The following is a 21,620-nucleotide window of genomic DNA, read 5'->3' as shown; positions in this document are numbered from 1 at the left end:
CTGCTGACAGCAATAATATGCCTGCGTCGTGACGCAGTCCACAGTAGCGTAGTATCACGTGATCAAATCCTCTCCAGAGGACACCGCTTTGTCGAAATACCGGGTGGTCAAAAAGTCAGTATAAATCTGAAAACTGAATAAATCACGGAATACTGTTGATAGAGAGGTAGAAATTGACACACATGCTTGGAATGATATGGGGTTTTATTAGAACCAAAAAAATACAAAAGTTCAAAAAATGTCCGACAGATGGCGCTTCATCTGATCAGAATAACAATAATTAGCATAACAAAGTAAGACAAAGCAAAGATGATGTTCTTTACAGGAAATGCTCAATATGTCCACCATCATTCCGCAACAATAGCTGTAGTCGAGGAATAATGATGTGAACAGCACTGTAAAGCATGTCCGGACTTATGGTGAGGCATTGGCGTCGGATGTTGTCTTTCAGCACCCCAGAGATGTCGGTCGATCACGATACACTTGCGACTTCAGGTAACCCCAAAGCCAATAATCTTCCGCCATCTTTTGAAACGCCCACACCGCACATGCCCTCCGCTTTACTAATTCGCCAGGTAACAGTTCATGATGCCGATGGATTTTGTACGGATAGCAACGGAGGGTACGCCAAACAGTAGTGTATGGAATGCCGGTGCGACGTGCGACTGCACGAGCGCTGACTTCCCCGTGCATAGACGAACCCGCTACAGTCTCCGTTTCTTCCTGAACTGTCTCAGCAGCATTACGCCTGGTGCTCGGTCGGCAACTACGGGGTCTATCGTCTAAACAACCCGTGGCTTCGAAATCATTCTCGCCACAGCTGCATTTGTCAACGGGCCTTTACCCGTTCGAATCCTCTTCCTTTGGCTATAGAATCGTAATACTGAACTTGCACATTCCCCATTCTGATAATAAAGCTTCGCTAAAAGCGCCTTTTCAGGTAAAGTCAACATGCTGCGACTGCTGGGGCATCTGATTCTCTCTCACATTACAGCTCCTTTTATACACGATTGTCATGTGCAGTCACTGGCGTTTTGCTGCCCAGCGCCATCTGTCGGACATTTTGTGAACTTTTTTTTTTTTTGCTCTAATAAAACCCCATGTCATTCCAAGCATGTGTGTCAATTTGTACCTCTCTATCTACATTATTCCGTGGTTTATTAAGTTCACAAATTTATACTGACTTGTTGATCACCCGGTATGTACCACTCAGGGAGAAAGACTTGCGTGTTCGCGTGAAGCTGAGTGCTATGCTGCCTGTAGCAGACCTACTGGCAGGGTCTCCCTTGCCCGACAGGCCTCAGCCGACGAACCAGACGGAGAGTGTCCCACAATGTCCCATCCTTCCCACAGCCCTTCCCTAATGCCCCAGATACAGGTACGACGCGATCAGCGCCGAGAGGTGCAAGGCACATGGGAAGATGTCTCAGCAACGAAGCCATAAAGATATCGGGTAGCCTCCGTGAGTAATTACCCTTCCATCACTTCGAGTTTTGTGGCGTTGACTGAATAGATCCTCAATTCTCATGGTTCCAGAATGGAGAACACGAAAAAAATGAGGACTAGGGGAGAGATCAAACACTTCCAAGAAGTGGAAACTGTTACAGAGAAGTTGGACCAAGCCACTACCAAATCCTTGTCTGGGCCCAGAGGAGGAAACTTCTCAAAGAACAAAAAGGAACGGAGGCTAAAGAGCGGCTTCCTAAACATAAATGAGCTAAAAGAACCTGAATCTAACACCTGCAATAAAAGACTATCGGAGTGAAGGGCGTAATCAATTTCTCCGCCCCCCCCCCCCACCGCCCCCCTCTTGGATGGAGTACGAGAGAGCAATACATCCACTTCTCATGATAAGCGGATCCACAAAAAGCCGAGGAAGGAAACAGGAACAGACTTGTAGCGCTGCAGTCTCGGTTTTCAGGGTAGGGAGCTCGCTCAGATAGCTCTCCTTGAGAAAAATGGGAAGATGGGGGAAGTAAATCCAAGACCCAAATTCAGGAGGGTCTGTTTGGACGACGACGCTTTTATCTTTGTCTGTGGGAAGATAGGGACAGTGGAGTGGATTAAGGAGATGGCGCCCAAATTAGTGGGAGCAAGCGAAGATGCTGGTCAAGGCAGTGCCTGAGCGCTTCAAGAACGCAAAATATTCAATTAGAGTATCAAAACTTCTTAAGGCTATGCTTCCAAAGATTATTTACGAGAAAATAAGGACACATAAGGTATCGGAGGAGCATTCGAGAGTAGTCAACCCGAAAGGTTGTATTGGACGGCCAAATCGTTTTGGTGGAAGTCGCAGAAAAATCATTGACGTCAATGTGAGAAAATGTCCTGAAATTGTACTTGCTTTTCACCATCTTGCCTACCAATTGCCCTTATACTGTTGCTTCTATTATCATTAAAATTGTTCCCCCTTTCCGCCATTTCAATATCGTGCACCGGTCCTGGATGTAAAGTTCTTCCTTCGTACTGTATTGAACTATGTTGTCCTGTGCTTAAATACTCATTTAACAACGACATTGTGATGACTAAAAAAGATTTATTAGTATCTCCTTTTATATGCGTAAAAGGATAAAAATCTGTCGCCGCATGGCAGTCTAATTTTAAAATTTCTACACGTGCCAACCTTTTGCTGGCGTGGGTGCTTGCCCAGATAGTGTCCTAAAAGGACAACTATCTCAGCGGGACAGTGACGCCGCCATGCTGACCTTTGGACCCTGGATCCGGCTGACGTTGGGGGTCTCGAAACGAAACAGCACGGCCGTCAGGGTAATCCAAGACGTTACGAGCGACCCTGAGTTGTCTTCTGGAAAGACGGAGGTCGGTAGAGCTAGAAGAAATCGTATCTGATAAGGAACTAGTGCAGGGTCTCTCTCTACTTCTTACGGATATCCACTGACTTCATTAGAATCACAGTGAATTCTGTTCCGGTACGGGCAAAACTAGCATAAGACCACTGTTGTTTTTGTCTCCGTGTATTTAATCACATTAGATTAAATCAATTAGGTGGACACTTCAGTACGGGAATTTTAGATGGCTCGGGTACGTGTGTGTTAATGATTGTGGCCGCGTAAGAATAGTTGTAAGTACTTGAACGGTAATTGTTACCAAGTGTTTTGCGTATTTTGCTATGGTTTGGATAGTTTGGTGCTTGTTGTTTTCTTGTCCCATATCGAAGAGCGTGAAGAGACTAATCCCGGTCTGAAGTGGCGTTTGAACACGATTCCCACAGCACCAAAGGCTATCGATGCTTCCTATGAACCTGTGAATTCTGCTTCCGCAGAAACAAAAACCTCTGTGATAAACTGCCAAACCGCTCCTCCAGTTTCTCGTTTGTGTGTGCTGCCGGTCAGTTACCACTTCATAGTGTCTGCAGTATATATGCAGTCCCAAAAACAATGCCGTGAACGCAATTCATTCAGCTGTAACTAAGACTTTATCGATGAGGTTAGAGCAACGTAAATAGACCGTGTGACAAATACAGCGAAGCTCTCAGAAGGATTGAAGCAAACAAAATGAAACTTCACAGGTTATGAGGTTATATGATATTATTTCAGAGATTATAAAATCTAGTCAAGTTTCAAAGAACACCTATCAATATGATTTGCACGCCCTCTGTCCCGGATGCATTCATTGGTTCGGAAGGATGTCGTAATGCTTTTGTGTCCTTTCCTCAGGCAAGCTGGCTCATAACTACCGTAACTGGTCCATGATATCTTCGAAGCTGCCACTGAGACGCAGTTGGCGTGCAAGCTGACCCCACAAATGTTCTGTTGGGAACAGATGTGCGGATCTTCTTAGCGGGTGGGAGTACCTTAACTTCACGCAGAGAGTTCCTAGAGACTCGTCTCAGGTGGGAACAAGCATTGTTCTACTGGAAAATGGATTCATAATACCGTCGCATGAGGGGTAACAAGAGGACACAATGTCTGTGACGTACCATTGTGTCTTAGAGTTCCCTCAGTTGCTACCGGCCGTGTCCTGGAGTCATACCCGATGGCCAGGAGTAACGACACTGTGCTTTTCCAAAACAGTGGAAGAACAGGAGCACTCTCTGAGTCTCCGCCATACTCGCAGACAGTGGTCAGCCCGGATAGCGCAGAACCGCGATTGACTGCTGAACACTGGCAAAATCGAGTCCCACAATGAGGTATCATTCAATCTGTCAGGTGCTGATAATGCCGTCTCACACGAGTACGTGGCATCTCCGTGTCAATCATTGGTAACATCTGACGCTGTTCATTCCTCTTACATACCGTACTAGGTCTGGTAACAACACTACATAACAGCAACACAACATATGGACAACACGAATGCTCTGATGGCCGTTATACCCATCACAGAAAATAGAAGCTCTGATCTATACATACCCGCCCCTGGTACGTACGTGTAGGAAGTTACTTTGAGGACTCACCACGTCTTCTGGATGCTTCACATTCTTCAGTTGTATGTACGTAGTTTAAGTTGGTGCTGTATAAACAATTTGATAAGGGGCATCTTGTTGTATACCATTAATTATAGTTCAAAAGTGATTGTTCGCTACAACGCTATTTGGAAATGTAGTCCATCAGTGGCACATACTGTGCTCGATTACAACAAACGACGTATATACAATAGTTTTATTTATGCTGGTTGAAAACGGTATGCATTTTCGCGGTACACGCATCGTCATGTGTACTGCAGAGATCCACACCATTTTTAACCTGCATAAATACTTATCACAGCGAGGCTGAAATAAAATGTTTGTATGGGATGTAAGTATAATAATTATAGTCGAGTAAAGAAAAATAACGTCACTAAACGTTATTGGCTAAGTTTTACCTCAAAGAAACTGTGAAAGAAGTAGATTAAAATTTTCAAAGAGGAATAAAAGCACCTAGGGGGTAGATGCGAAGAAGTGCTGTAATGAAGAAGAAACTGGATGCAACTAGAACATGTTACACTGGAAGATTGTAGAGACTAGTGCGCAAATAAACTACGAACTGAAGAGGTACGTTAACGAACTGGTCAGGAGGCACGTCCATGCAAAAGCCTTACAAGAAGGGATATATTCGTGGGTTATCCGCTCTACCGACTTGAAATATGTTGACTTGACTTCGCACTAGACGCGAAAAATATCATAAGAGATGACAATCTAGATTATACAAAAATAAATAAATGAATGACGTTAGTAAATGGTACAACGACCGCGTAGAATGTTGGATGTATTAAACGTGTAGAGATGAAACGCACAAGATAGCGAGACATGGGTCTCGGTACTGAGTCAATCAAAGCAATGATAAATAATACTCGTTTCGGTAGTCATGCCCATCAGCAACAGGTGAATCATGTGTTTTACATTTCGGATTGCGTCAGTTGCAGACCACGTTTTATCGGAAACCAATAACGAGGTGACAAGACTGACAGTCTGTAAAACACCGGCCGGCCGCGGTGGTCTCGCGGTTCTAGGCGCGCAGTCCGGAGCCGCGCGACTGCTACGGTCGCAGGTTCGAATCCTGCCTCGGGCATTGATGTGTGTGATGTCCTTAGGTTAGTTAGGTTTAAGTAGTTCTAAGTTCTAGGGGACTGATGACCACAGCTGTCAAGTCCCATAGTGCTCAGAGCCATTTGAACCATTTTTTGTAAAACACCGGATGTGCATTACACAAATGTAATTCCTCGTGTAAAATTCGAAAACCATGGTAGTTATTGAAAATGGAAATGACCAGATGCTTGAAAACAGTGCGTTTTAAACAGGAAATTGTTTTATTTGCATAGTCAAAGTTGACAAAGTGAAGCAATTAACTAAAAAGAACTGTCTGGCGCCAATTTATACGGTTTTTTACAATGCGTGTTGTGGAAGGTTGGTACTAGTATCATGTTAGATCTGCTATAGTCCGACATACAAATAGACGTACTGAAGAATAGCTTGTACACAATCCCGAAGATAGCAATACCAGATAAATACTAGAATCACTGTACAATCCGTTTGGCAGTCCATGCATCCAAGCAGACGAGAACAAGACAAAGTAGCAAGAAAAAGAAAATTAAGGGTTTGTTAGATGTCGTTCGGTATCGTTTTAGCATACGTAGCGTATAAGAGAAGCTATTCTGACATTGTGCTTGATAATCGAAGTAAGACTTTAGGAAATTAAGGCACGTAGGACCTGCTGACGCAGAAAAACGTTCGACCACGTTAAATGGTGCAAAATGTTTTAAATCCAGAGAAAAATGCGTATCCATGGTAGGGATAGAAAGGGTGATATGCAAGATCCACAAGAATCGTGGGAGAACAGTACCACTGGAATACCAAGAGAGAAGTGCTCTAATTGAACGAGCCGTAAGGCAGGGTTTCCATCATTCTGTTCGCTCTGCGTATGGAAGAAGAAATGAAGGGAATAAAGTTTCAGGGTCAAAGGGTATCGGTGACGAATGATATTGATAACTTTGCTATCCTCTGTGAAAATGAGGAAGAATTACAAGACCTAGTGAATAGAGTGAATAGTTCGCTCATAAGAGAGTGCAGACTGAGGGTAAGCTGAAGAGAGAATATTGACCAATAGCGGAAAGAAGAGTGTGACAAACTCGACATGAATACATAGGGTCATGCAGTTGACTTAAAAGGATCCTTCACGGGCATACGAGATTGCATTATTTTACGCTAATTCCCAAGACCGTATTTCTTTTGACAAATTAATCCGGAAAAAATATACTCCATTTACTGTCTGATGTGATTTTCGGAGGAGGTAAGTGTATCTATATATGCTGATTTGAAATGCATTATTGTATCCTAAATTCAAAACCGCCTAATATAAGGCAACCAAACGGCCAAACACGTAAATGTTCATGAAGTACATTACCACATAACAAGGAATCGTAAAGACAAAAACTTGCATATGTTAAACTGATTCCATATACTGGTGCTGCCATGAAATTTATGTCTCTAGACTCAATGAGTGCTTAAACGACTGATTGGACAAAAGTATGTATGCAGGAACACAAAATGTCATATTCGTAATAGTCTTAAATAACACCGTTTGTGCAGGAACCAAAAGTTTCTGTGGTAGAATTAGCGATCCGCGCCGGCATCGAATGGGTAGCACTAAGTGTCCGTAGCCGGACGACTGAACTATAAGATAACCCTTCACATACAGAGAGAAAATCACGGTGGAGAAATTTAATCCATCAGAGTTTAGTCAATTTCTACGAAAAATTTGTAAATTACACACAAAATCCTTCCTCGTGGATCCGTCTAATTATTAGTGGAAACTGTATCAACATCCCTGACATAGTTTCTGAGATTAGCCTTTACGTACAGACAGAAAAAATGATGGGAGAGTTTCATTTATGATACGAATACGAGGTGTAAACGATAACTTGTCTATAGATGATATAAAATCATTGTACGAGTCCGTCATCATTATCACTAGTCAGTATAATTGTCCATCTTGACTGCTATTTCCTTTTGTAATACATATCTGAACGCCTTTCGGTCGCAGCCACCATCACAACAACATTTAAAATCTCAGTACATCGTATCTCGTCAATTCTCATGTACACTTGTACCTTGACTAGTTATCAGGCCTAACGACGACTGTTTACAACGGACCACAATGGCGAAGGAGAAATGGAGAGGAACAACTTGATACAGACATTTGAGGTCTTTCAAGCCGGGAAATAACCCCTGATTGGCCTACGAAAACCGCCTAAGTTACTGCGCATGCGCAACTGTGCAACTTTTTCAATATACACTGATAAACCAAAACATTACGACCATCTGATTAATGACTTGTTTGTTTGCCTTTGGAACGAAATACATAAGTGATTCTGCGTATCAGGGATCCGACGGTTTATTGGTAGGTTTGTGAAGGTATTTGGCGTTAGATATCTAGGCACAGGTCATGTAATTCGTGTAAATAATGGGCCGCTGATTTGCGTACGCAGTGATGACTCCCGATAGCGACCGAGATGAGTCCCATAGGATTTACATCAGGCGAATTTTGTCGCCGAGAAAAAAATGGATAAAATGGCTCTGAGCACTATGGGACTTAACTTCTCAGGTCATCAGTCCCCTAGAACTTAGAACTAGTTAAACCTAACTAACCTAAGGACATCACACACCTCCACGCCCGAGGCAGGATTCAAACCTGCGACCGTAGCAGTCACGCGGCTCCGGACCGAAGCGCCTAGAACCGCTCGGCCACCGCGGCCGGCTGGTCGCCGAGACATCAACGTGAGTGCAGTATAAAGGTCTTCAGATAGGTGTAGCATGCTTCTCGCTACGAGACATGAACAATTATACTACTGAAAGATGACATCGCCATCAGGGAAGACATCAAGCGTGAAGGGATGGAGGTGGTTCGCGGCTGTCACAGCATCTTCGATTACTGCCACAGGTCGCTTGCAGGTGCAGCAGAACGTCTCCCACATATGGTGCATGCACCAGCATTGAGAGGCCACAGATCGCCCTCTATCCTACTTTACGCTGAACACAAGCCTCTGTAAACCACGTTCTGTGAAAAGTCGTAGACATCCAACTATCTGGCGCCAAGTGGTAGTTTCACTGCCGTTTTACCTCTTTCTATAGATGCTCACGACAGTAGCACGTGAACATTCGACCACCTTCACTGTTTTCGAGATACTCGTATACAGATTACGCGTAATAATAATCAGCCCCTTGTCAAAGTCGCTTAGTTCAATGGATTTCCCCTTATACACCCCATATCTTTGCTAGGGTGATCCCCTTCCGTGTCTGATCCACTCAGATATTTCTGCTACCCCGTCACTTGCCCGCAAAGCCACCAGACGGCAGCCAACGTAGCGGTGGGCAGTGATCATAATGTTTTCGCTCATCAATGTACAGATGGTGCCAAAAATGCAAATGGGACTGTATATGAATTCACAGACCAGAGAACACAGGTGTGTAATTGTTATACATTACCTAAGTAAATATCTGTTATGACGGAAGAGCTAGCACCTATTAAGCACTTAAGTACGCAGGAAGGTACGGTGACGCTAAAATTATTGTCTTAATTGACTCCAGAACTGCAGTCATGATTTTGGAAAACCATTTTACACCGCGATCCATCGACACATTAGTTTATGAAATTATGCAACAAGTCAGTAGGCTACAAAATCAGCAAAAGAAATAACATTAATCTGGGTCAAAGGTCACAGTGGCATCCGCCGTAACTACCAGGCCGATCAACTGGCTAAGCAAAGCACAGCTTCAGGAGCTCCATATAATCCAAAGGTACCGCATACGTACTTCATATAACGAGTTAAAAATTTAAAATGACGATGCGAATGATGGTGGATGACGAATGGAGCAGACGAAGCACTTACGCAGCAAAACATCGTGGGTAATTCATCCTGCGACCTCATCAATACATTGGTATATCAAGCACGTGGTGTCATGAGGGTTTTATTCTACGATCGCACGAATTAAAATGCAATCACGGTTGTTTTAAAAGAACATTTGTATCGTCTGGGATTGATCGAGAGCCCTTTTTGTACTTTTGGAGAAGAAGATATTAACCATGTAATATTGGATGTACGTAAGCGACAGACAAGATATGTGGGTCACCAAATCACCTGAGAGCTATGGGGTACAAAGAACCCTACTGAGTTACCACTCTTTTGGCAACAACAGACGTTAGTGTGTACAAACTCTTATACACAGCTCTCTAGGAATTAGAAGTGTCTGTAAAGTCAGCCACGTCAAAATCTAGATCCTCCGAGTACGGAAGGGAGGAGGAAAACGGCAGCTCAAGACAATAGGTGAGAGCGGAAACTCCGAGAGGGCCCAAATAGAAGCGAAGAACAGCGTTGCCTGGAGAACGGACTCTAGTTACCCAATACATCGGAAGATATATCAAACAAATAAAGTGAAGTGCGTCTGCGCACAATTATTTAGTTAAAATAATATGCCTTTTGTTGAACTGTCTTTAAGTTTTGCACTCACGTAAGCTTAGTGTAGACATACCAATTTTATAAAATTTACGCTTCATTTGCTATTAAATGCATTTAAATTTGTACATAGATAATAATCAACATTACCGAGCGAGGTGACGCAGTGGTTAGCACACTGGACTCTCATTCCGGAGGACGACCGTTGAAACACATGTGAGGCCATCCCGGTTTAGGTTTTCCGTGATTTTCCTAAATCGCTTCAGCCAAATGCCATGATCTTTCCTTCGAAAAGGCAAGGCCGATTTCCTTCCCCATCCTACCCTTATCCGGGCTTGTGATCCGTCTGTAATGACATCGCTGTCGACGAGACGTTAAACACTAATCTCCTCCTCAATAAACAAAACTGACAGTTGTTACTGATGTGTTTAACCTACGGTTGGTTGTACGGTCATCAAACCGAAAGCCAAAATAAATACATAAAAAAAGGTTTTTAGTAGTCTCTCGCTATCCAGCTTAGTCGGCTATTTCGTTAACGTTATTAATTTATATTTCCCAATGAACGTAATGAGAGGAGACAGAGGTTTGTTTACATAACTCAAAAATTAATTACGTCTGAAATTCGGTCTAAGCTTAACCCTTACAAGAACAGTAATTTAGTAACAAGACCGCCACACAAAGAAAACGATTTAATTGTTAATTTTATGCTGTTATAATTAACAGTATTTTGCGGTAACATTTGCAGAAGGTCAATTTTACATGTTGTGCATGCAAGAATAAGGGGTTTATAATACTGAAAGACGGTTTTAGCCAAACTGTCGCATCGCACAGGCTCGGGTGACCCTGGTAGACGAATTTGAGGCTGCTTTTATTCCTGGCAGACCCAAATGTCCAGTATTTTGACCCCACCTACACCACAGTGATTCGTTGTAAACAATGATCGTTTACGCCTTGTACAGAACTGTACTGTTGGTAGTGTTGGAGTTAGGCAGGCTATGCTGCTGCCGTGTGCGTCGAGTAAACTCATACGTCGACTAAACTCCGTACTTTAGTACTACAATGACAGTTTACAGTGAACACTTTCCTTCACCCAGTGTGCAACGGAGTGTACGAGGGTTATTCCGAAAGTAAGGAACGATCTGTCGCGAAATGGAAACCACAGTGAAAATCTGATGAAGTTTTGCACAGATGTATAGGGGAGTGTGTCTATTATGCTTGTCGATCACGTTAAGTCATTCTTTTTAGTTCTGAGTACACAGGCAGCACATAAAAACACCTAGAACAATAGTGTCTCCCGCCAAGTACGAGGGACTGGTGAGAAATTTCGCCTGAAGCTATGCAACCAACATCCCATAACTGTCGTGCGGTTTCTTCTTCAAGAAAATTCTCACCCGCATTCTGCAGGGGCAATGAAGATGCTCCTGCGTCGTTTTCAATTGGAAGTGTTTGATTACCCACAATACAGCCCGTAATTGTCTCCTTCTGAGTTTCATCTCTGCTCACATGAACCGCTGGCTATGAAGACAACATTTTGGCACAGACAACGAGTTGTAGGCCAGCGTAGAGAATTGGCAGAAAGTACTGGCGGCTGCCTTCTATAACCAGGGTATTGGAAAGTTGGTACAAAGCTACGACAAACGTCTAAGTCGGATCGGCGACTATGGAGATAAGTTGCTGGAAGTTGTAGCTAACTGTTGCAAACAAAACAGTTCTGATTTTCACTGTGATTTCCATTTCGCGACCTATCGTTCCTTACTTTCCGAATAGTCCTTGTACTAACGATGAACTAACATATGAGATTAGTTACCGACGTGTAATTATTTTTCACTTCTTTTCTCCAAGGAAACTGTTCATGGCAGGTGATATACGAACGACACACCGTGTATACAAAGGTGCATCATAAGTGATAATGCAAACTGGCACGGGTGAAAGTAGGCGATAGTAGAAACAAAATTGTTCCTCTAATTACGAATCCAGATATATGTTTACCAGCAGCCACTGTATTCAGAATGAATGAAGCACATTGCACAAAAATAGTAGTTCCCACCCCGTCAGACACCACGGCTGTATCGTGCAACTCCGTCTATAATATTGGTAAGGTCCTCACTTCGGCGAGAGTGAGGGTCCTTGTGTTTCTTCAAGTATACCACGTCCAGCTGAAACCACTCATTTATTATAAGTTCCAATTGACCTACCAAATTACATTCTGGGTACTACCTTTCATCCTTTGCTCCAGATAATTCCAGGCATTTTCTGTTGCATTAAAAAGGCTATATTGCAAACTATGTATGAAGGGAAACAGGCGGATTCCATATTTCTAGATTGCCGTAAAGCATTTGACACGCCACCCCACTACAAACCGTTAACGAAGGTACGAGCATATGAGATAGGTTGCCAGGTATGTGAGAGCACAACAATGTCTCAAGCAATAGAACCCGGTATGTCGTCCTCGACGGGGAGTGTTCATCGGAGACAAGGGTATCGCCAGGAGCGCCCTAGCGAGGCGTGATAGGAACGTTCTTATTCTCTGTATACATAAATCATTTTTCGAACAAGGTGGGTAGCTGTGTGCGGCCGTTTGCTGATGACGATGTGGTGCACGCGAAGGCGTCGAATGTGAGTGACTGTAGAAGAATACAAGTTGACTTAGACAAAATTTCTAGTTGATGTGATGAATGGCAGCTGACTATAAATGTAGAAACGTAAATTAATGAGGATGAATTGGAAAAAACAGTCCCGTTATGTTCGAATACGGCAATAGTAGTTTCCCCACTAGACACCGTCAAGTTCATTAAATCTCAGGCGTATCGTTGCAAAGCGATACGAAGTGGAATGAGTATGTGAGGATTGTGGTAGGGAAGGTGAATGGTCGACTACAGTTTATTGGGAAACCTTTAGGAAAGAGTGGTTCACCTGTAAAGGAGCTCCTCTTGAGTACTCCTCGAATGTTTTGGATCCGCATCAAGTAGGATTAAAGGACGGCATCGAAGAAATTCAAGGAGCGGGTTGCTAGATTTGTTGCCGTTTGTTTCGAGCAACACGCAGGTATTACAGAGATCCTTCGGGAACTCAAATGGGAATCCCTGGAAGAAAGGTGACGTTCATTTCGAGGTCCACTATTGACAAAACTTAAAGAACAGGCATCTGAAGCTGACTGCAAAACAACTGTACTGCCGGCAACATACATTTCGCTTTAGCACCTCGAAGATAAGTTACGAGAAATTAGGGCTCACATGGAGACACATAGACGGTCGATTTTTCCTCGTTCTATTTGCGAGTGGAACACGGAGGGATATAACTGGTGGTAGTACAGCGTACCCTCCGCGAAGGATGTGTGCAGATGGAGATATAGACCAGCATCTTCAAAGAATGTAGTGTTCACAGCATGCTAATAATCGAGGTGAAGACTAGAGAACAACACTTCGTCACCGAGTATAATGAAATAAACTTCATGCTTCATATTCACGGCAACCTGAATGAGTTAACCCTAGTCCTGGTAAGGAAAATAGTCGTTTAAAATCACAGAACCACCTTTGACATGAACTACATCCTTCTCACACTTCGGGTAAAAAGCCTCAATGGGACGGCAGAGACTCGATGCCTTGCGTAATTTCAGAAATGGCAACTCGAGATACGGCGGATCGCAGAACACGGCTCCCATCAGCAACTGTCGAGTTTCTGTGTTATTTGGCCTCTTGAAGGCATCAAGCTTTACACGCCGCTATAAGCAACGACTTTTTGGGAGGAATTCGGTATTCAGATGTCCGTATCATGGGGTTCTCTTCGCAACGTTCACTCAGAAACTGGCTGTGAATGACCTATACTCTGTGGCATCAGCATTTCCTGCCGGGTCTGAAACCGACTATCACCGATGAGACGTGACACTGGGTTGCGATCTTTTTACAGCCACTGTTCTTAAGCAGTGTTGCACAACTGCGAGTGGTACACCATTCCTTGTATATGTTTAGGTCGTTCCGCGTTGATAATCTTTAAATCGAGAAGCTTCACTCACAGTGTGGTCTTGGACGCGCACAACAACGACTGGCATAGTGTCACATCTCCACCTCGATGACTCTTGCTGCTCTGCTTCCATAAAGCCGGCTGGCACATACGCAACACTTTACTTGTAGGTCACACATCAGCGGTGGTGCGTCACATTACCTCCCGGTTCCAGTTCTTAACCATCTAGAGCAGTGGTCGTGAAACATTTTTGCTCAAGAGGCAATGCTGACATTCTGAGCAAGCATCGGTGTTATTACCGATTGGTAACCCACATAAATTGTGTTACAAGTCCCCAATAGACTAGCTATAGTAAAGTCCGTAGCAATTGTTAAAAGTCGGTACCATTCGGAACACTTCCTGTCGAATCTGAGATTGTGGCCACCCTCCGTGACCCTAAATATGTGACACTGCAATTTCCTGAAGCAGTATTGTTGTGCTCTCTGTGCGAACGGATGATTAACCTATTAGCAACAATAAATACACTTATATTTGAATGCATCGTCCAATACGAGGCAGCAGTGATTAGCACAACGGTCTCACATTAGGACTTCCTGATTTAGGTTTTCGGTGACTTCCCTAAATAGCTTAAGGGAAATGCCAGGAGCATACCCTTGCCCATCCTTTCTTAATCGGAGCCTGTCCTCCGTTTATAATGTCCTCAATGTCGATATTACGTTGAACTCTAAGCTTCTTTTAGTTAATGTAAGACGTGATTTAGTAATGTTTTGAATGTCATTTTTCCGCTGCTCATTTCGTTGTGATACAACAGCCTTAGTTTAATTTCATATTCCTTGTAAGAAATGTGTCCTCACTTCAAGATGACCGCCAGTATAACATACATTCTCGAATCATGGCAACAAATACACTACTGGCCATTAAAATTGCTACACCAAGAAGAAATGCAGATGATAAACGGGTATTCATTGGACAAATATATTAGACTAGAACTGACATGTGATTACATTTTCATGTAATTTGGGTGCATAGATCCTGAGAAATCAGTACCCAGAACAACCACCCCTGGCCGTAATAACGGCCTTGATACGCCTGGGCAATAAGTCAAAAAGAGCTCGGATGGCGTGTACAGGTAGAGCTGCCCATGCAGCTTCAACACGACACCACAGTTCATCAAGAGTAGTGACTGGCGTATTCTGACGAGCCAGCAGCTCGGCCACCATTGACCAGACGTTTTCAACTGGTGAGAAATCTGGAGAGTGTGCTGGCCAGGGCAGCAGTCGAAATTTTCTGTAACCAGAAAGGCCCGTACAGGACCTGCAACATGCGGACATGCATTATGCTCCTGAAATGTAGGGTTTCGCAGAGCTCGAATGAAGGGTAGAGCCACGGGTAGTAACACATCTGAAATGTAACGTCCACTGTTGAAAGTGCCGTCAAGGCGAACAAAAGGTGACCGAGACGTGTAACCAATGGCACACCATACCATCACGCCGGGTGATACGCTAGTATGGCGATGACGAATACACGCTTCCAATGTGCGTTCACCGCCATGTCGCCAAACACGGATGCGACCATCATGATGCTGTAAACAGATCCTGGATTCATCCGAAAAAATGTTTTGGCATTCGTGCACCCAGGTTCGTCGTTGAGTACACCATCGCAGGCGTTCCTGTCTATGATGCAGCGTCAAAGATAACCGCAGCCATGGTCTCCGAGCTGATAGTCTATGCTGCTGCAAACGTCGTCGAACTGTTCGTGCAGATGGTTGTTGTCTTGAAAATGTCCCCATCTGTTGACTCAGGGATCGAGACGTGGCTACACGATCCGTTACAGCCACGGGGATAAGATGCCTGTCATCTCGACTGCTAGTGATTCGAGGTCATTGGGATCCAGCACGGCGTTCCGTATTATCCACCTGAACCCACCGATTCCATATTCTGCTAACAGTCATTGTATCTCGACCAATGCGAGCAGCAATGTCGCGATACGATAAACCGCAATCGCGATAGGCTACAATCCGATGTTTATCAAAGTCGGAAACGTGATGGTACGCATTTCTCCTCCTTACACGAGGCATCACAACAACGGTCCACCAGGCAACGCCGTTCAACTGCTGTTTGTGTATGAGAAATCGGTTGGAAACTTTCCTCATGTCAGCACGTTGTAGGTGTCGCCACCGGCGCCAACCTTTTGTGAATGCTCTGAAAAGCTAATCATTTGCATATCACAGCATCTTCTTCCTGTCGGTTTAATTTCGCGTCTGTAGCACCGCATCTTCGTGGTGTAGCAATTTTAATGGCCAGTTGTGTATGTCCGCACTTCAAAATGACCGCCAGTACAACATACATTCTCGAGTCGTGTTACTCCGTGTCAAAATTTATACCATAACAGCTGATTTGTCGGTACTGTAAAACAAACAAGAAAACGTTCCCTGCCTCACATCCCCTATCCCCGCAGAGACCGTGCTACTTACCCCTTTGCCCTTGAAGCAAAATGCCAACTTTGCTTAACTCACGTCTGAATTCACAAAAATCTGTTAAAATTAAGCACATCTTAGAATGTTAATCTCTCTATTTTTGTTGTTTGATGATAAGGAAAACTACACTCTTTAGAAGCTCTTAACGTTAGTTGATATTGTTGGATTTGGCTATTAATTTTTCTATGCATGTTATAAAATAAGGCTGAGAACCGCTGCGCGACGTCCGCTGTTTGACAACCACTGATCTAGAGTGCTCCAAAGCGACGAGGTGATTAATATTTTATCAGCTAGTAGGTACAATGTACGTGAAGCGAAAAATTTTCTGTTTCAGAACTGCTTTCCTGGCTGTAGTCAGCATCCATTTTATACCTTCTATGCTTCGGTCGTCGTCAGTTTTTTGCTGCCCAACCAGTAGAACTTGTTTACTGATTTTTGCTTATCATTTCCTAATCGACTTCTCTCAATACCGGCTATGCACCATTACCCTCGTTTTGAATTTGTTGATGTTCATCCCTGACCCTTAAATCCGTTTCCAAATGTCTCCTCGTCTTTACTTTACTGCTTGACCAACGTAGAGATTGAATGATACAACCTTGCTTCGCTCCCTTCTCAATCGCTGCTTCTCTTTCATGTCCTTCGCTGATTATAGCTGCTGTCTGGTTTCTATAGAAATTGTAAATAGTCTTTCGCTTCCTGTACTCTTTCCTAGCTACCTTCAGAATTTCAGTGAATTCAGCTGAACATTCTGTAAGTCTACAAGTACTGTTAACATAGCTTTATCTTTCTTTAACTTATTTTCTAAAGAAAGTCGTAAGGTCAGCATTGTTTCCCTTGTTCCTACATTTCTACGGGGTCGGCTCTCACTGTTTTCCATTTTACATACAAAACTCTTGTCAGCGATTTGCAACAATGATTTCTTAGCCTGGATTTCCGCAATATTCACACCTGTGAGCACCTGTTTTATTTGGAGTGGGAATTATCACATTCCTCTTGAAGTTTGAGGGTACCTCGTCTGTCTCATATCTGGCACACCAGGTGCAATAGTTTTCTCATGGCTGGCTCTCCCAAGAATATCAGTAGTTCTGAACAAAAGTCACCCACTCCAGAGGCCTTGTTGCAACTTAATTCAGTGCTCCGTCAAATATTTTTCGCATCTGCCATTTCACCTACATCAACTTCCACTTCCCTTTCTATAGTACTGTCTTCACCTTCATTTCCTTTGTAGAGCTTCTCTATATACGTTCCTTCGACATTTCTTGTATCATTTCTTTGCTTATCACTGGTTTAAAATCTGAGCTGATACTCTTGCAGTTGGACATTCATACTGTTCTTCCGGTTTTCGCTAAAGATCTCTTTAATGTTACTACAGACAGTTCCTACCTTCCGAAAGTTACAGAGAAAGGCGAGAACAAGAGACTACTCTAAGAGAAATTGAATGTTCACCAAACCATGCGGTTGAGAGAAATTTGTTTTTCAATCTGTGTATCGCACTAAATTTGTTCAGTAAAAAAGAAAATATTATATAGGGGGCGGGGGAGGTAATGTGGCCAGTGCCACCGTTACAGCATCCCATGTTGTTTGTTCTGATTTCCCGGCATAAGAGTGAGTGGGGTGGAAATCGTACAGACAGACAAATGATTACAGTTTCAGAAGAGAAAGAGCTTCCCAAGCTGAGTAAGTCCGTAACGAGTTGGTCCATCTCTGGCCCTTATCAACGCAGTTATTCGGCTTGGCATTCATTGATTGGTGTTGTTGTATGTCCTCGTGAGAGATATCGTGCCAAATTCTGTTGAATTGGCAAGTCATATCGCCAAAATGCCAAGCTGGTTGGAGGGCCCCGCCCGTAATGCTTCAATCGTTCGCAACTAAGGAGAGATCCGGCAAGCCTGTAGACAAGCATTACAAACTATCACCGGGCTTGCGCGGGCATTGTCTTGCTGAAAGGTAAGCCGAGGACGGCTCGCCTGAAGAGTAACAAAACGGCGCGTATAATATCGACGACGTATCACTGTGCTGTAAGGAGCCACGGATATCAACCAGCGCGGTCCTGCTATGAAGTGTAATGGCACCACAGACCATCACTTCCGTCTGTCGGGCCATAATCGAGTCAGTCTGGTTTCTCATCGCTGTACAGGGCGCTCTAGACGTGTCTTCGGCCTAGAATTTCACTGATTGGACTACCATTATCTCCATTCATCGGTCCCCCTGCAAACTGAGCCGCTATAAACAGCCACTTCGTTTCACAACAGGACCGCTTTGATTGTCATCCGCGGCAGGCTTAGAGCACAATGGAAAACCGCCGATATTCTACGCACCGTTTAGTTGCCTTTCATAGCAAGCCATCCTAGGCTTACATTTCAGCAAGATAATGCCTGCCCGCACACGACGAGAGTTTTCATTGGTTGTCTTCGGGATTGCCAAGCCCTGCCTTAGCTAGAAAGATCGCTGGATATCTTCCCAACCGAGAACGTTTCTAAAATTATAGGCACGGCCCTCCAACGAGCTCAGGATATTGATCTAACGCACCAGTTGGACAGAATTTGGCACGAAATCTGTCAGGAGGACATCTAATAACTCCATCAATCAATGCCAAGCCGAATAACTCCTTCCATAAGAGCCAGAGGCTGACCAACGAGTTATTGACTCGCGCAGTTTTTTAAGCTCTTTCTCTGGACTAACTCACCTAATTTTTGTGAAACTGTAATCATTTGTTTGTCTATACATGAAGGGCTTATTTCAATAGTGGTAAAAGTCTTTTTTGTCTATAATGCTTCTGAAATTAATGAGCCAAACAAACAGAAAGAAAGGTTCATCACTAGCAAGAAGCCCATATTCTTTAATATTTCTGGTATCTCAACTGCAGATGTTTCAACGCTCATTTAACTTTAGGACTCTGTACGTCAATATCAACAAAAATGGACTTCTACCACTATTGAAATAAGCCCTTCACATTAGATCGACCAATTACCGTCCCTTTTGGATAATTCTTTCGTACTGCATCTTTTTTTTGCCTTTGAGTATGTAACAGGACAGAGACTGTTTTAAATAATATAAATGTAATCGGAATCGTCACAAAGGGATCGAATCATGAATATTAGCTTTGTGTGTAGAAAGGCTTCGAAGTCAATCTGATCTGTATATGGCAGTTACGAACTTTATTGCAGTAAACACCATGGCCACTTTTGACAACGAGTACGTTGGCCACCTCTCCCGATCAGAGACCATGTCTGAACTATTGGTTCACAGTTGAAGCTATCAAACGGAAAGAAACGACGAGGGACTTCATCTGTGCAAAGAGCACTTCATCTCAGACTCAAGGGAAGTAAAAACCTACCTGACAAACAAAAGCTGAACGAAGTGAAAATGAGCGAAAGGAGAGCAATGAGAGAAGCGTTCAGTGATTTAGAAAGAAAGACGTTGTCAATCGATCTGAGTAAAAACCCTAAGAGACTTTGGTCGTATGTAAAATCAGTAAGTGGGCCAATCTATTCATTCTCTCAGCGACCACACCGGCACCGAAACGGAAGATAACAAAGAGAAGACCGAAATACTGTATTCGGTCTTCCGAAGTTGTTTCACCACGGAAGATCGTAACACTGTCCCTCCTTTCAATGTCGTGCGAACGGCGAAATGGTAAATATTGAGATAACCGATCGCGGAGTTGAAAAGCAGCTACAATGGCTTAGTAGTGGAAAGGCTTCAGGACCTAATGAGATACCTATAAGATTCTATAAAGATTATGCGAAAGAACTTGCTCCCTTTCTAGCAATAATTTATTGTCGATCGCTTGAGCAACGAAAGGTACCTAACGACTGGAAAAAAGCGCAGCTCATTCCCGTTTTTAAGACAGGCCGTAAGACAGATCCACACAATTATAGACCTATATAGTCGACGTCAATCTGTTGTAGAATTATGGAACATGTTTTATGCTTAAGAATTAAGACTTTTTGGAAAATGAGCAGCTACTCTATAAAAATCAACATGGGTTCCGCAAACAGAATCCAGCGAAACTCAGCTCGCTCTGTCCCTCCATGAGATCCACAGCGCAGTGGACAACGGCGCTCAGGCCGATGCCTTCTTCCTGACTTCAGTAAGGCATTTGACACAGTCCCGCATTGCCGTTTAATGAAAGAAATACAAGCTTACGGAGTATCGCAGCAGACCTGCGATTGCAGATAGAACTCAACACGTCGCTCTTAACGGAACTAAATCGACAGATGTAGAAGTAATATCCGGAGTAGCACAAGGAAGTGTGATAGGACCGTAGCTGTTCACAATATATATGAATGATCTAGTAGTAAGCGTCGGATGCTCTTTAAGGCTATTCGCAGATGATGCAGTTGTTTATACCAAAGTAGTAACGCCGGAAGACACTAAGAATTTGCAGAACGACCTGTAGAGAATTGATGAATGGTGCAGACTCTGGCAGTTGAATCTGAACGTAAATAAAATGGTTCAAATGGCTCTGAGCACTATGGGACTTAACTGCTGAGGTCATTAGTCCCCTAGAACTTAGAACTAGTTAAACCTAACTAACCTAAGGACATCACACACATCCATGCCCGAGGCAGGATTCGAACCTGCGACTGTAGCGGTCTCGCGGTTCCAGACCGCAGCGCCAGAACCGCGCGGCCACTTCGGCCGGCGAACGTAAATAAATTTAACATACTGCGCATACGTAGGAAAAGAAATCCACTACTGTACAGCTAAACTATTGATGACAAACAGCTGGAGACAGCGTCTGCCGTAAAATATCTAGGCGTAAGTGTCGGGAAAAGCAGAGCCGGCCAGGGTGGCAGAGCGGTTCTAGGCGCCCCAGCCTGGAACCGAGCGACCGCTACGGTCGCAGGTTCGAATCGTGCCTCGGGAATGGATGTGTGTGATGTCCTTAGGTTAGTTAGGTTTAAGTAGTTCTGAGTTCTAGGGAACTGGTGAGCTCAGAAGTTCAGTCCCATTGTGCTCAAAGCCATTTGACGCATTTGAATGTGAAAAACAGACATATGACTCAAATTCACTGGAAGAATTTTAAGGAAATGTAACTCATCCACGAAAGAAATGGCTTATAAGGCTCTTGTTCGCCCGATTCTTGAGTATTGTTCATTTATCTGGGATCCCTATGAGGTAGGACTGATAGAGGAGATAGAGAAGATTCGACGAAGAGCGGCGCGTTTCGTCACGGGATCGTTTAGCTGGCGAGAGAGCGTTAAGGGGGTGATGCTAAACGAACTCCACTGGCAGACGTGCAAGAGTGACGTTGTGGATCGCGGAGAGATTAACTATTGAAATTTCGGGACAG

The sequence above is a fragment of the Schistocerca serialis genome, chromosome 8, assembly GCF_023864345.2.
Source record: "Schistocerca serialis cubense isolate TAMUIC-IGC-003099 chromosome 8, iqSchSeri2.2, whole genome shotgun sequence".
In the NCBI taxonomy this organism is placed as follows: domain Eukaryota; kingdom Metazoa; phylum Arthropoda; class Insecta; order Orthoptera; family Acrididae; genus Schistocerca; species Schistocerca serialis.
The sequence above is the reverse complement of the archived record's forward strand: the minus strand, read 5'-3'. Positions refer to the sequence as shown.